Below are 15,842 nucleotides of genomic sequence, written 5' to 3'. Positions count from 1 at the left end.
GAATATTTTTCTAAAGACTTGCCAAGATCATTAAGTAGATTTCTACTTGGTGGAAAAATTTGGCACTATTATTTGATCACGTGAAGCAGAAAATGGAACATGTCATAAGCTCTAAGTCCATTAGATAAGAAGCAGTGTGGAAACAGAAACATGTACAACGTTGGGGTGCCTGGATGGCTTAGTTGGTTAAGCGTCTGACTTTGGCTCAGGTCATGATCTCGTGGTTCTTGAGTTCGAGCCCCGCCTCAGGCTCTGTGCTTACAGCTTGGAGCCTGGAGCCTGCTTCAGATTCTATGTCTCCCCCCTCTCTGTCCCTCCCCTGCTCACACTCCATATCTCTGTGTCAAAAATAAATAAATGTAAAAAAAAAAAATTAAAGAAAAAGAAATATGTACAATGTCAAGGCAAATGAGGATAGGTAAGGCAATTGTAGTAGTCAGCCTCTGAAATGGCCCCCAGTGATCTATGCTTCCTGATATTCTTGATGCTTTATAGTCCTTTCTCATGTTGAACAGGGCTAATGTGGGTGACCCGGAGGAAATGGTAGAGTATGACTTCCAAGGCTGGGTCACTGTAGCTTCTTCCTTGCTTCCTCTTGAATCACTTGCTCTGGGGGAAGCCAGCTGTTGTGAGGGCCTACGGGCAGCCTGTGGAAAGTCTCTTGTGGCGAGGGACCTAGGCCTCCTGTCAACAGTTATGTGACCACCCCATCTTGTAACTGGATCCTCTGGCCCCACTCAAGTCTTCAGATGACCGCAGTCATGGCTGGCATGTTAACTACAGTTTCATCAGAGACCCTGAGCCAGAACTACCCAACTAAGTCACTCTTACTTTCAGAAACTCTGAGATAATTAATGGTTAGTGTTATTTGAGGCTGCTAAGTTTGGGGACAAGTTGGAATGCAGTAATAAATAACTAATATTGCAGTTTGACTAAGCCATGTCTTCTATGTCGCATTTCTTGATAGCTGCTGACTCCAGCAGAACTACAGCATCCTCCCACACGCTGGTCTAGTTTTTGTTTTGCTGGGCTGGTCGTGTTAGGTGATACGTCATTCTCTTCATCTTGAAGGATGGACCATCTTATTCTTTATATCTCTGATAGCTTGCAGAGTGCTCAATAAGTAGGCTCCGTGTAAACGAATCAGAATGTACAAAGGTGAAACAGAGTAACAGCTTAAGGAGAAGTCAGCGTTCTAAATCTGGCTCTGCTATGGACTTTATAGAAGTTTCCTGGTCCTTGTTTTTTATTGCCTTTATTGTAAATGGATACCATTTGTATTAATAAAAACAAACGATAAATGAATACATATGCATATATGCTTGTGTACATGTAGACAATCTCAGGAAGGATGCAAAGCCATAAATGGTGATTGCCTTTGGGGACAAGTAGGGAGATGGGGTGAGAGAAAAGCTCTTTAAAAATAGCATATAAAACCTTTCAGACCATTTGAGTTTATCCCACGTACAATGAAGTGGGATACCGATCTGTGCCTCTCCTATGTGGGCCAAGAGGAACCCTTGAGTTCAGTGATGAATGTTCACTTTTTTCACTGGGGTCTCTGTCTCTGCCTTGTCCCTTCCCTTCCATCTGCTGCCTGGTCTGTGGCTTCTGTGCCCTTGCTATCAGTTCTGTTGGCTCATCTCCTTTCCCGTGGACACTGCCCTACTTCAGGCCTTGTTATCTTTAGCCTGGGTGATTTCAGCAGTACTCTTCCTGTTTCCGGGATTTGGCCCTTCCACACCACACCCCCCTGCTGCAGGTGGGCCAATTGACAACTGCCCCTCTCCCATCCCCCATGGCTTTCCTCCATTACAGAGTCCTGCACATGCTGCCTCTCTCCTGCCTTTCAACCCTGGTCCTCACTGTTGTCCATGATGAACCCAGCACCAGAGACACTAAACAGAAATGTGTTTCCATCCGCACTCCATGCTTTCTGCCTCTGGGTCTTTGCTATGCAGTCTCCTTTAATCTGGAAGCCGGTGTGGCACAGTAGACATAGGAGATGGTGCTTCCTGGCAGGGAGATCCTTTTTTGGAGTCTTGTATTTTATTTTGTAGAGTGATATTGCACATGATTTTTTCAGAAAAAATTCAATTTCTATGCACCAACCACCAAAATACCCTCAATTTTTCTCCTTTTCCAAATCCTTGTAACTCCTTACCCCTTTGGGAGGTAATCTGTGTTGGTGGTTCTTAACTAGGAGTGATTCTGCCCACTTGCCCTGGGGGACATTTGACAATGTCTGGAAATGTTTTTAGTTGTCACAACTGGGGCAGGGCTACTGGCATCCAGTGGGTAGAGGCCAAGGATGCTGTTAAATATGCTGTAATGCACAGGACAGCCCTCCTACCCCTAACATATGTTGCTGTTGAGAAATTGGAATCTATGTATATAAGTATATGTGTGTGTATATACATACGTGTGTGTGTGCATGCGTGCATGTGTGTATATTTTCTTTTCCTTTTACACAGATGACTGCTGTGTGACTTAAGCGTAGTTGGTGAGCAGTGACTGAATACTTTGGCAAACCACAACTGTAATCCCCAGAATCCTCTTCTCTCAGTTGGGAAAATAATACTACCAGAGCCTGTCTCCCAGAATTGTACATATTCTGGCCTCAGTCTGTCTTTTCTGACTTGCTTTCCTGTGTCCTCCTCCTGGACTTTTCCTGTGTCCCCCTGCCATCTTTCCTCTGTCTCTGTTCATGTTAGCTGTCTGTCTCCAATGTCCTTCCCACCACTGCACCCCTGTCTCTGCCAGTAAGAACCCTGCCTCAGGACTGAGCTCACATGCCCTCTTCATATGTTCCAGCGGCTGCTGGCCCTTGTCTTTGAGATCCCCAGAGCCTTTGCCCCTCCTAGAGCATTTACTGTTTTGCTTTGACAATAGCTGTTTATTCACTCAGCTCGTGGAGCATCGTGTGAAGTGATGGCATCCAGCATTTAAAGCAGAAACACAGAAAGGATCACTTTGCTTGGAGTAGGCGGGCCAGGAAATGGAATTCCTTAAGAGGGAATGAGGTGTGGTTGAGTCTTGGGAGCAGTGAGAGTTAGTGAGGTGACTTAAGGGTGGGAAAGGGCATTCCAGATGGAGGGAACTTCATAAGCTGCAGCATGGGACATTTTTGGGTTCTCTCCTGAGACTTCAGTGTAGCCATTTTCCTTGTATCCTCCAAAGTCTTACCCTAGGCAGTTACTAGATTGGTGTGTGTGTTCATGTATTTATCCAACAAATATTTTTGAGTGCTTTCAATATTTGAGGTGCTAAACAGACATAAATGGATTTAGGCATATTGTTGGTGGCAGATGGATGGCAATAGACAACCGTTAGAATAGTAGATGGCCTTTACAGTGATTAGATGTGGTTTAGCGAGTTTTGAACTACAGATTAAGTCATGTGACGTGTGGTGGCCACATGTTAAGATTCTGGAAATGTGTGTGAGCACAAGTCAGAGGCAGATATAATGGAAAACTCTGCCTGCCCCAGTGGTCACCAGGGAACAGAACTTGTTTGAGCCAGCATTGTTAGGTTGGTTTCATGAGAGACAAAATCAAGGGCAAGGTGTTCGTTCCACAGGGTGATTGCAGTAGATTTTGCAGTAATGAATAAGGTAATGTTGTTTTGTCAGTGGTGAGTAGGAGTTGGGTGGGAGAAGGAACAGGGGAGAGATCAGTTCCTTTCCTAGGAAATTCCAAAGTCGCGATGGGCCTTATCCTTGGGGACTTGAAGACGAAGGGGAAAATATGGCCAAGTGCACATATTTCTCCTTTTAACACTTCTCTTCATTTTCTTTCTTTTTGTTTTATTTGTTAAATTTCTGCACATGTTTCTCAAGTGTGTGGTCCAGAGAGAAGAAATACTGGCTGTCTCTGGATTTAGGAAAACTCTGAGTCCACTTATAGTTAGAAAAAAGGGCTGGATGTGCTTCAGAGACTTTTTGGAACAAGACTGGGGATAAAGTCAAGCAAATAAATGACAGAGCCCAGAAGAGGTGGCATTGAGATGGATCTGAAAGTATTCGGGCAGACGTGGCATGGAAGGATGTGAAAACTTTCTGTCTTTTCCATCCTTGAATTGCCCAAGAGCCTAAAGATGTCTGTTCTGCACCAGGGAAAGTGTTGGCTAGACAACTGTGCAGGGAAGGCTCCGATGCCTGCACAGTTACTTGGAAGGCACTGAATTCTTCATGGTTTTGGAGCAAGAGCCTGGGCATTAAGAAGCTCTGGAAAATAGGCACTGGGGTCATCCTACAGAGTCTGTATGGGGAAGTCTTTTAAGCCAGTTTGGTTTATAAATATGATTGTGAACTTGAGTCCAGCACATGCCAAGCCCAAAGGAACAGCATGCTGTTTGAACCCCACACACTTTCTGACCTGTAGGGAGGGTCCCTTCTGCCTGGTCGGGCATTTTTCTTCCATGTCTATCAGCCTGTCACCTTGTGTGAGAAGAAGATTCCCACTGCCTCTTTGGTACTTGGTTTCTGAGACTCCAGGATGCCAGGCACCTCCCCTACCCGCTTGGCTTCCTTCTACCCATCCTGTTATGACCAGTTTCCCTTACAGCCCCAACCCGCTGCCCTTTCCCGTATCTGTCTTAGTGACCCTTCAAGGCAATAGCAGACACGTGTGCTATGTACCGTGAACTTCCCGCTGCTGAACTGGGGAGAAAACGTGGCTGGCAGGTGGTGAGCTCTGTGGCTGGTTCGGGCCCTGTGGAGAACCAGGGTTAATAATTTACTCTACCTCTGTGCAGCCACTGTTGTTGACCTTGACAAAACTCTGGTGGAAATTAGAGCCTGGCCTGGCATTTAAGTAACAGGATAATAAGACACAGGAAAACTTTTTGTTGAGAGGGGAATCCTGTCTCCGCGTTTACAGTTGACATTCATATGCCTCAGTCCTGTTTGCATTCAGTAGTGGACGACTGTTTGCTCACCATATTCATAGTGTACATGAGATAAAGATGTCATTCCAGGTCAGGGGGCATGGCTTTATGTGAGCCACTCATCCTGGTAGAGAACAAAAGCCATATTGAGGGAGAAGCCCTGTTAGGAGAGACAGTCCAACATGTGGGCTTGGTGGGTAAGACAGGTGAAGACGCTCCACCCCACCCCACCCTACACGCACGCTTTATTTGAAATTCATAGCCCCTTTTCTCGAGCAGGTCTGAATCTTCTACCGCTGGTGCTTGGAGAAGGTTAAACTGAGTAAACTTGCTAGTGTAAAGTCAACAGCACTGCCAGCTTCTAGAGGCCCTTTATTCAGGGATGGGGGAGCTCTCATTGTAGAATTTACTCTCTCTCTTCCCTGCCATAAAACCAACGTCGGGGCAAAAAAGAGAGCTGGATTAAAAGTTCTAGTTAACTCTTGGGTAAGCCTAGGTTGCCAGCAAATAAGCAGTGATCCGAAGGTAGACTCGCTTGTCAGGGAGTTGTCTGAATGACTGTGTGTTAGGTGCACGGTAGGGCCGTGCTGTTCTTGTTCTGCTCTCTAGAAGTATGAATGCACTTATTTACCTTTCAAGAGCTGCAAAGCACTGTAGAAGGCCAGCTGCCCTTCCCCCTCTCCCAGACCTCTAGGAAGGTGCCATGACTTGTTTAGAGATGGCTCCAGCATATAGTTTTTGGTTCCCTGGACAATGCTTTTTCTAGCACGCTGGCCAGCACTTTCATGCAGCCAACAAATACATACTCTGTAAATACACATGTACTTGTGGGGAAGGCAGCTGGGCCAAGATGAGACTGTGTGGAGGATGGGGACCGAATAACACAGCAAGCCAGAAAAAAGGAGAGGCGGAGGAGGAAGGATGGGAGGGAGCTAAAAGGGAGAGGGCTGGGGACTGGGCCCAGCTCCCGGCTACAGAGAAAATCCGCATTAGAAACAGGCAAGAGGGACAATCCTAGTTGGAAGTGTGATGGGCATGGTGAGGTGTAGCAGAGGCAGAAGAGAGAAGGGATGGCAGGGGCAGGATGATCAGGTGGGAGGTGGTGTGGATAGGAAGTGGAGAAGCTGGGAGCAACAGGAGATGAAAGACAGGAGTCAGGACTTTGAGCCCAAGATCAGATGGTAAAGGGAGGAAGGATGACTCTGAGAGAACCAAGAGGAGGGTGGAGGATGGAGCATAAAGCCATGAACTCTGTTTCAGTGGGTGGGATTTCTGCCCTGGAAGTATCACCACACATTTATCCTAGATAAAGTGTCACCCAAGATGGGTAATCTCTGCCTTCTAATTCTAAGGACTCTCTGTCCATAGCCTTGAGCATAGGTATGAAAATATGCACTGGATTTGATGTTTAAAAGAGGGTTTTTATTTGAGGAAAATAGGACTGAAGTCCAATAAGTTGTAGCTTTAGTCTCTTTTGGTGTCTGGGCAGGAGTTTGAAGAGACACCCTTGGAAAGACGTCTAAAGAACTTAAGTGACTCAGGTCCCATCCTTGAGAATGATATGAGAAATATTTCCTTTTTAAAAATTTATACTTCAGCTGAGAATTTATACAGCCTTTCAAAGAGGAGGCGGACACATTCTTGGTTCCCAGTGATCTGCCTGTGAGCTTGCAACATTTACTTGGTGGGTCTTGTGTTCCTACCAGTTGGCTTGGGGCCATCTCCCTTCTTGGTAAAACCAACTTTGATATGTCATTGGAGATTTTCTCTTTACTCCAAATCATTCCTTGATGACCAGTACTAGAATAGCCTCCCCTTTGTATATAGACATTATCAGATCAGCCAATAGTATCTTACTAGTTTTAAATTTTTTTGGAGGGGTGGATTCCTTGGGATTTTCTACATCAACAACCACGTAATCTGCCAATAAGGATAGTTTTATTTCTTCCTTTTCAATTTGTGTGCTTTTTCCTGCCTTACTGTGCTGGCTAGAAGTTCCAGTCCTCTGCTGAGTAAAAGTGGTGAGGGTGGATATCTTGCCTTATTCTTGATCTTAGGGGGAAAGCATTCAGTCTTTCACCATTAAATATAATGTTAGTTATAGGTCTTTTGTAGATGATCTTCATCAACGTTAGGATGTTCCCTTCTAGTTGGAGTTTTCTGGGAGTTTTTCTTTTTGTTTGTGTTTTTATGAATGGGTGTTGAATTTTGTCAAATGTATTTTCTGCATCACTGATAGGATCATGTGCTTTTTGTGCCAATTTTCAAACATAAAACCAGTCTTGCATCCCTAAAATAAATTCCACGTGGTCTTCGTGTTTAATTCTTTTTATATAATGCTGAATTCTGCTTGCTAATATTTTGTTTAGGATTTTTGTGTCTATATTTATGAAGGATATTGGTCTATAGTTTTGGGGGTTTTTTTTTTGGTGTGTCTTGTTTTGGTACTATCTTTGGTTTTGGTTTTGGGGTAATATTGACCTCACCAAGTAAATTGAGAGTATTTCTTCCTCTTCTATTTTCTGGAAGAGATTGTATAGAGTTCATGTTTATTCTTCTTTAAACATTTGGTAGAATTCTCCAGTGAAACCATCTAGCCCTGGAGATTTCATTTTGACAGTTTTTAAATTATGAATTCAGTTTCCTTAGTAGGTATGGGACTGTTAAATGAACTGTTTCATATTGGGTAATCTGTGGTAGTTTATGCTTTTTGAAGAAATGGTTCATTTCATCTAAGTTGTCAAGTTCATTTGTGTAGAGTTGTTTGTGGTATTCCTGTATTATCATTTGATGCTTGCAGGGTCTGTAGCAGTACTCTGTTTTGTTCTTGATATTGGTGACTTGTGTGTGTGGGTGTGTGTGCGCGCGTGTGTGTGTGTGTGTGTGTGTGTCTGTGATTTTTACCAGAGGTTTGTCAATCCTATTGCTCCTTTAAAAGGATCAGCTTTTTGTTTCATTTATTTTTTTTCTGTTCTTATGTTTTATGTTTCATTGATTTCTGCTTTATCTTTGTTATTTCCTTCCTTCTGTTTACTTTGAGTTTGTTAATGCTCTTCCTTTTCTAGGTTCTTGAGGTGGCTGCTTACATTATTGAATTCAGACCTTTCCTCTTTTTAAATGTGAATATTTAGTGTTATTCCCCTTCACCGATTTAGTGAATATTTAGTGAAATATTTAGTGAATTTCCCCTTCACCGATTTAGCTGTGTGCCATAAATTTTGACATGTTGTATTTTAATTTTCATTCAGGTCAGTGTATTGTTTTTTATTTTCCTCCAGGCTTCTTCTTCAACTCATGCATTATTGAGGAGTGGGTTGTTCAACTTCTAAGTGTTTGGGTATTTTCCCATTATCTTTCTTGGATTGATTCTACTTGGATTCCATTGTGGTCACAGAACACACTCATACGATTTCAGTTCTTCTCAATTTGTTAAGATTTGTTTTAGGGCCCAGGTTATGGTTTATCTAAGGTATTTATTCCATGAGTTCTTGAAAAGAATGTATATTTTACTAGAAAAAGACTTTAAAATAGTAACTACAGATCGGTCTCAGGGATAAAAATAAATTTCTTGTGCAGGAGAAAGATTGTTTCTAGTTGGATGAGCTACTTAGCTCATAGCCTTAGTTATAGTATCAACAGAATGAGAATGCATCCTTTTTAGTGGTTCACAAACACTATATTTGCATGGTAAAAATTAAGTGGTAGAGGATATGTGAAGTATTCTATTTTCCACTTTTTCCATTCAGATCATAATTTTAAGGAATTTTTTCTGTTTTATAGTTTTTTAGTAGAAGAAATGATAGAAAAAAACTTACTTTAAAATAATTTGAATCATGCATAGAGTGTAATATAGGAAAAACTAAATCTTTTTCAGATCATACTTTTGACAACACATATTTTCCTCTCTCCCAGGATATTTGGAGTGTCATTGGATGAGCAAGCATAGGGCATCCATATTTTCTTTATTGACAGCAGTACAGCCTGCTGGACAATGATTCAATAGGGGGTTGGCCACCTGCTACCTCTTCTGGTGCCCCAGCCATACCGAACTCTCCTAATAGCCTCGCACTTTCCTTCTAGAGAATTCAAAGGGCCTGCCAAGGTAAGTCAGCAAACCAGGCCAGAGTCAGGAGAGCCAGAATTCAAGTTTATGAGCAGCTGAGTCAGGGGACTGGAATCAGAAGTGAGGGTGAGTCAGGAGCAGGGCCCAGGCTACTTAGACAAACTGAGGTGGTGACCTTGTTGGATAAGCTGCCTTCCTGTTACTCCAGGACAGGGTTGAGCTCAATTGTGCTGAAGTCTGAACTTTATCTCCCACAGTGCTTGGCTACCAGAAGTGGCCAAAAAGAAAATTTGGCCCAGGTCAAGCTTCCCTGCCTCTCTTGTATTAAGTTACCTGTCTGAAAAATGTAAACCGAATTTTAGGGTCCTATGCTTCGCTTTTCCTCTGTGGAAATGTGAATGATATCATTGCAAAGGGTCAGGAAGAAGGTGGTGGGAGCAAAGAAAGAAGGAGGTGAATAACTAAGAGTGAGAAAGAGAGAAACGGGGTTGGAAAGTAAGACAGACACTGGATGCTTATGGAAGAAGTGAACTGTTGTTATTGTGAAGTCTGCTTCCTTCTACCTCTCTGGTAAGTCTGCCCACTCCTCCTCTGCCTCACTTGTACCATCTGCGTCCTTAAACTGGAGTCCCTGTTCACAGCCATGGTTTGATTGAAGGGATGAGAACAGGTTGTCGAGAGTGACTTTCAGACATTTATATCAAGTGATTAGATGAGAATTGGAGGCACTGAGAATCCAGAGGAGGTCCAGGTCTTGGCACAGTAGTGAGTGAGGTGAGGATTTCCATTTTATTCATATTGAGTCTGTGTTGAGTTTGAAGGGCCTTTGGGACATCCAAGGAGAGGCCTTTGGCACAAGAGAGAGACTGGGCTGGAGCTACCAATTTTGGTTGGCCCCAGTGGGCACTTGAAATCGTTAAATGATCCTAATGAAGAGGCTGTTTGAATTCTGCCCTAGTTTTATATTCCCATTGAGAGGACATGTTCTAGAACTTCTTACTGATGTCACAGCAATTGTAGGCTTGGCCTTGCCTGCCATTGAAATACTGTGGAGATATTTCACTCCTTTGGCACTATGTTTCCTAGCCCAGTTCAACTGTTTCCTGATGCAAGCCAAGATTTTAGCAGAAGAAAGTTTCTTAGTGGACAGACTTAAAAGCCTTTGTACCTGCACAATCACACTAAACTCTAATTGCACAGCATGTAGAAAAGAATAAGATCAAATTCTCTATATTGTGTGTGTGTATTTGGGGAAGAGGGTTTGAGTTTTCCAATTCATATTTATTACGAAGTTCAGATCCACCTCTCCTTGGGGGATGAGTTTTTCCAAGATGGTAAGTGAGTTCCAAAGAATAACTTTTCCTTTCTCTTCTTAAGTTTATTTAATCTTCTTAGTTTACTTTGCCTGAGTCAACATTATTTATTTTCAGGTATTGCAGAGCCAAAAAAAAAAGTTATTAAAGAGGAGGGTGGTTTAGTTTTATTTTTATGGGCTAGAATGATGCTTAGTGGGAATATTTGGCATACTGGCTTAGAATACATTTTTTTTTATATATACTGGTGTTTTTAGGAATTGTAAGGGGTTGGTGTTCTCTGATAATTGGTAACAATATAAGTGTCATTGTGTGTTACCAAATCTATATACTTGGATATTCTTTCTCTTCACATTATTTTATATTTTTAGGAAGGCCCAAGGTTAAGGCAGATACCTGTGGGGCTGGGTGATTAGAACTGTGTTTAGTTGCTAGCTTTGTAGGTAGGGTGCTTTTGAGAATCTTGCCCATACTGGCTTCTTTACTTCTCATAATGTGTAGGTCCAGAATTAGAGGTCATGTCTTCTGTCCAGATGAACTAGAGTTGGGAACAAGTTCAGGAGGTGCCAGGTATGCTAGGTAGGACAATAAAAACCTTAAGATAGCCTTTCTTGAAAAGAGTCTCCAGTATTCTTCAGTCTCTGCATATACTTATGGAGTATATGAAGTGTACAGGTTTTTGTAGGGATGGATGTTTCATTTGTTTAGGATATATACCTAAGAGTAGAATCTTTGGGTCATATGGTAACTCTCTGTTTAATGGTTTGAAGAATTGCCAAACTGATTTTCAAAGTGGTTGCGCCATCTTACATTCCCACCGGCAATGTCTGAGTGTTCCCATGTCCTCACGTTCTCCTAAGCACTTATTATTATTTGTCTTTCAGATTATAGCCATCACAGTGGTGTGAAATGGTGTTGCATTGTGGTTTGATTTGCATTTCCCTGATGACTGATGGTATTACTGATGATGTAAGCATCTTTTCATGTGCTTAATGGCCATTTGTATATCTTCTTTGGAGAATTGTCTGTTCAGATCATTTGCCCATTTTTTAAAAATTGGATTGTTTATTATTGAGTTGTAATCTTCATATATTCCAGATACCAGTCTCTTATCACATCATAATTTGCAAAATTTCTTTCCCATTCTTTGGACTGTCTTTTCACTTTCTTGACATTGTCCATTGAAGCACAAACATTTTTAATTTTCATGATGTCCAATTCATGTATTTGTTGGTGTTGTTACTTATGTTCTAAGAGACCATTACCTAAATCAAGATTATGATGATTTACTCTGCTAAGAGATTTACTGTTTTAGTTTTATAGTTTTTGTAGTTTTAGCTCTTACATTTAAGTCTGTGATCCATTTGGAGTTAAATTTTGACTGTGGTGGGAGGTATGATTCCAACATCATTCTTTGGCATGTAGATGTCAGTTGTGCCAGCACCCTTTGTTGAAGAGTCTATTCTTGTCCTGATAAGTGATCTTAGCACTGTTCTGTCCCCATGAAGGTGTGCTTCCCAGGCCCCTTATCACCCCAGTTGTTTCTCAGATTCAGGTTGGTGGTGGGGACTGGACATGAGGGAATTTGAGCATTTCCCCAAAAGAGACTGTTCAAACCAGATGGGGCTGACATAGCCCTAACTGCTAAGTTCAAGTTGTGGTTACTGCTATCCGAAATGAGTGAGAGATTGCCAGGAAAATTCGACTGGTTATAGAAAATAAAGAGTGCCATGTTCCCTGAACACAGGTAGCTTAAACACATTTTTGACCCTGCTCTGCTTGCAACCTTACTGAGGTCCCTTGGTTACCTGGAGAGATTCAGTGATGGACACAGTTTCTCTTTTATTGACTGGGCTTTCACACATGGGCAATAATAAGTAGTTGGAATAATGGCGGGACGTGGGGGGCGGGAAGGAAATGAGGTTAAGTAATAGAAAGCAGGGATTTCTCAGAATGGCTCTGTGACCTAAGGCACTGAGGTAACCTCAGGAGGGCACTGGATTAATAACCTCTGAGGTCTTCTTCTCTTATATTAAAGTTCTGTGCTGCTGGTGTACTTGAAGATGTTGACAACATGGTGAGACTCTGTTTCTCAATGTGTTGAGAAACCACGTTATAAAAACCTATGTGGTACTGCCACAAGGTAAAGAAACACAAGTACACACACACACACACACACACACATTGATGCAGGTATGACAAAAGGACTAAGGAGCCAACTGAAAGACTCCAGTGGCCAAAGCTGGAACAATTTTAATAAGGTAAAGTAGTAATGGATATATGAAATAAATACCGTGGGACCATACAAATATCTATTCGTGCGTAAACACGTGACTGAATAAATGCCTAAATGGGGAAGAGGAGGCAAATCTCCCTTACGGAATTCCAGATAATTTGTACAGGCACTTTGCCTTCAACCGGGTAGTTTAGCTTTCCACCCCTTAAGTGTGGGCTGCACATAGTGACTTGCTTCCACAAAGGACAGTGTGGAAAGAGGGAAAAAAAGAGTAACTTTTCTTTTTGGTCAGTGGAGAAATGTGACAAACACTGACTCAGCCAGGTGATCAAGGTCAACATCAGCAGTGATTGGTCACATTGATACCCTTGGTACAATGTGATGAGAATGGCACTTACCTCTGTGGTCTTCTTCCCCCAAACACTTAACCCTGGTCTAATTATGCACAAAGCATCAGACAAATCCCAGATGAGGGACATGCTGCAAAATATCTGACCAGTACTCTTCAAATCTGGACAGTCTTTAAAAACCACGGAAAGTCTTAGAAACGGTCACTACCAAGAGAACCCCAAGGAGATGGGATGACCAAATGTTATATGGTGTCCTAGGCAGGATTCTGGAACAGAAAAAGGGCATTAGGTAAAAACTAAGGAAAACTAAATGAAGTATGGGCTTTTGTTAATAATAATGTATCCATATTAGTTCATTAATTATGACAAATGCACCATACTAATGTAAGATGCAATCATAAAGGAAATTGAGTGTGGGTATGTGGGAACTGTATATTAGCTCAGCAATCTTTCTATGGTCTAAAACTGTTCTGAAAAGTAGTTATTATTTGAAAAAGTGAACCTACCTGGTGAAATTTTCTAAGACACAGTTCAGTACCTGTTCTTTGAGGTCATCTTGAACAACTTCCTTTCAAGGGAACCATTTCTCCATTGTATGCGCCATGCACCTCTGTTAGATCACTGCACATTGCACCGTAGTTCATGCACTCTTTTCTATCCTACTAGGCTATGCGCTCCTCGTTCATCTTTATGGCCAGCCTCTGGCACACAGGAGGCACTCACGTACTTCTTAGCCGATGTAATGAAGGATCGAGCGTAAAGAACAAATATTTCAGGAATCTACTGTGTGCATGACCTTTTGCTACAATTATGGTCCTTGTACTCAAAGGTGCTCAAGTTGTGGCTAAGAGGTAGAATAGTAATGGATACTGATGCCTTGATGCGGCAAGAGAATGAAATGCCTGCTCTGTCTACTGTAAAGACCAGCATAAGGTTCATAATGAGATTCTGGCAGTAAAAGTGCTCTCAAAAAAAGGTATTTATCCCAAGTGGGATTCACATGGTGCTGGTGGGACCCACTCCCCAGTTCATCAGCTTCCTGCCCAGGGATTTCTCATTAAGAAGCTTTATTTCTTCATTTGAGGCTTTTACTCTTGGAAATCCACAAGTAGGATGACCCATCTCGAGGAGCCCACTTTATTTATCAACTGAAGACTTAGATTTCTCAGGCTGATGAGTGCAGAATCTAGGAGACCTGGTGGGTAGTAAGTTAGGCACCTCTTAATGAAGATGTTAGAAGGTCTGACCCTCTTAGTGGCCCCAGAATATGAGGCAGGTCTGATCTGATTGACTTCTTCAGAGGCATCACACACATTTCAGAATAACACTCATAATTTTACCAACTAGCACAGTGCAAAGATTAAGGGCCGCCAGGCTCTCATTTGGAGGGGAAATTTCCATGAGCAATAGGTTTGCAACTTTGTTTCCATTCTGATACTTTTTTTTATAGGATGAGTCTGACACTACTCACAAAAGCATGTACAATAAAATAAAAATATGTGTATTTATAAAAAATCAAGGGAAATATGAATTCAAATAGAGTTGGTACTAGGGGTAGAGGGGACAGAATAGAGCCCAACCACATAGTCTGAAGATCCTGAAGGTGAATTCGAAATGTGGCCCTGAGACTCCTGGTGGTCAGAGTGAAAAAGGAAACATGATTGACCTCATGATTTTTGCTGTCTTCCTCCTCAAGGGGAAGTAAAGCTGCTCTTGACACACAATTTTGAACATTATACCCGTTTCTTTCCTAGCCTGAGAGTATGGAGACTCCATGAGCAGAGAGAGACGGTAGATGCTAAGATCCAGACATGCCTGCTGTCATTTATACTTGCCTTCAGCTCACATATCACTGAGAGAGAAACAAGGCATTGCCCTGGAGTCTTGAATAGCTGTTTGGGTGTGGGCATTTTATTTCCAAATTTTACTTCCATATTTAGAATTATGGTAGCACATCTTTCCTTCTGCATTGGTGGAAAAAGGGACTGACTAGTCAAACAGGCATATGTGGGTATGAATATTTATGATTCCGAGGTCTGGTTCAACACCAGGAATAAACAATGCAGGAAAAGTAAGTATATTAGACCAAAGCTAAATGCTTTGAATAATGAATACATGATTTCAAATTTGAAATTTGAAGTTAGTGGCAATACAGTTCAATCACATTGATCCTCTTGTCCTTCTTTAGAAAATATTAAACATTTGAGTGACAGCTGAAGAAAGAGGTAATCCCTGGAAGTTGTCAAAAACTCACTGAAGTCATGTGCTTTTTCTTTTAACAGGGTTAATTGGCAAGAGATTGGGGTTACAGAGAGATTTGGAAGGAGTTTTCTAGGTGACAGGATTCTTGGCCCTGTGCTATTACCTTGTTTTCCGTGACCTGAAGACACAGAAAGCATTCTTATCAAGTCTATAGGTTACCCACATTAGGCAATTTACTAGATGACAGACTCAAGAATCAAAATGATCTCAATAGGTGGAAACAAAGAATTAAAAATCAGCTTCATTAAACTGAAAAGAGAGATAAATGACATCTCTTATTTCTTTTTCCTTCATTTTTAGGGATTAAGTATAGAATGGAGGATTGAAAGCTTAGTAGGCCTTTTGGATGGCCATAAGCTCCATTGCGTCAACCCTGACAGGAACATAGATACCCTTATGTGCATAAGTCAGCATTCTGTCAAACGTCAGAATCCTCCAAAGTACCACTTACTGGACTCCATGAGATTGCAAATTCTTAAGTTCTGTTCTTTCCATCTGCTGTGGTTATTATAGGCACTTAGTAATTTTCTCTGCTCAGGGGTATTCAGCAAATAACAAATATCTATTGAGCGCCAGGTGCTTATAGGACACTGGTCCAGGAACTGTGGCCGAGGAGATAAGGGACACATGGTCTCGATCCCCAAGAAATCCTCTCCTAAATATGTGCGGGCGAGGCATGAAGTCATCTGCCGCTGTTGTACCCCACACTGATCAGAAGGGTAAGATAAACA

The 15,842-nt window shown here is 42.0% G+C and overlaps 1 protein-coding gene across 4 annotated transcripts in view; it reads left to right on the top strand.

The window, feature by feature from the left end:
• Nucleotides 1-15,842, top strand: part of CGNL1 (cingulin like 1) — a 130,802-nt gene that overhangs the window by 60,067 nt on the left and 54,893 nt on the right. The gene's annotated exons all lie outside the window — the stretch shown is intronic.

Source organism: Panthera tigris, chromosome B3 (assembly GCF_018350195.1).
Source record: "Panthera tigris isolate Pti1 chromosome B3, P.tigris_Pti1_mat1.1, whole genome shotgun sequence".
Lineage (NCBI taxonomy): Eukaryota > Metazoa > Chordata > Mammalia > Carnivora > Felidae > Panthera > Panthera tigris.
This window is presented reverse-complemented; position numbering and strand designations above follow the sequence as displayed.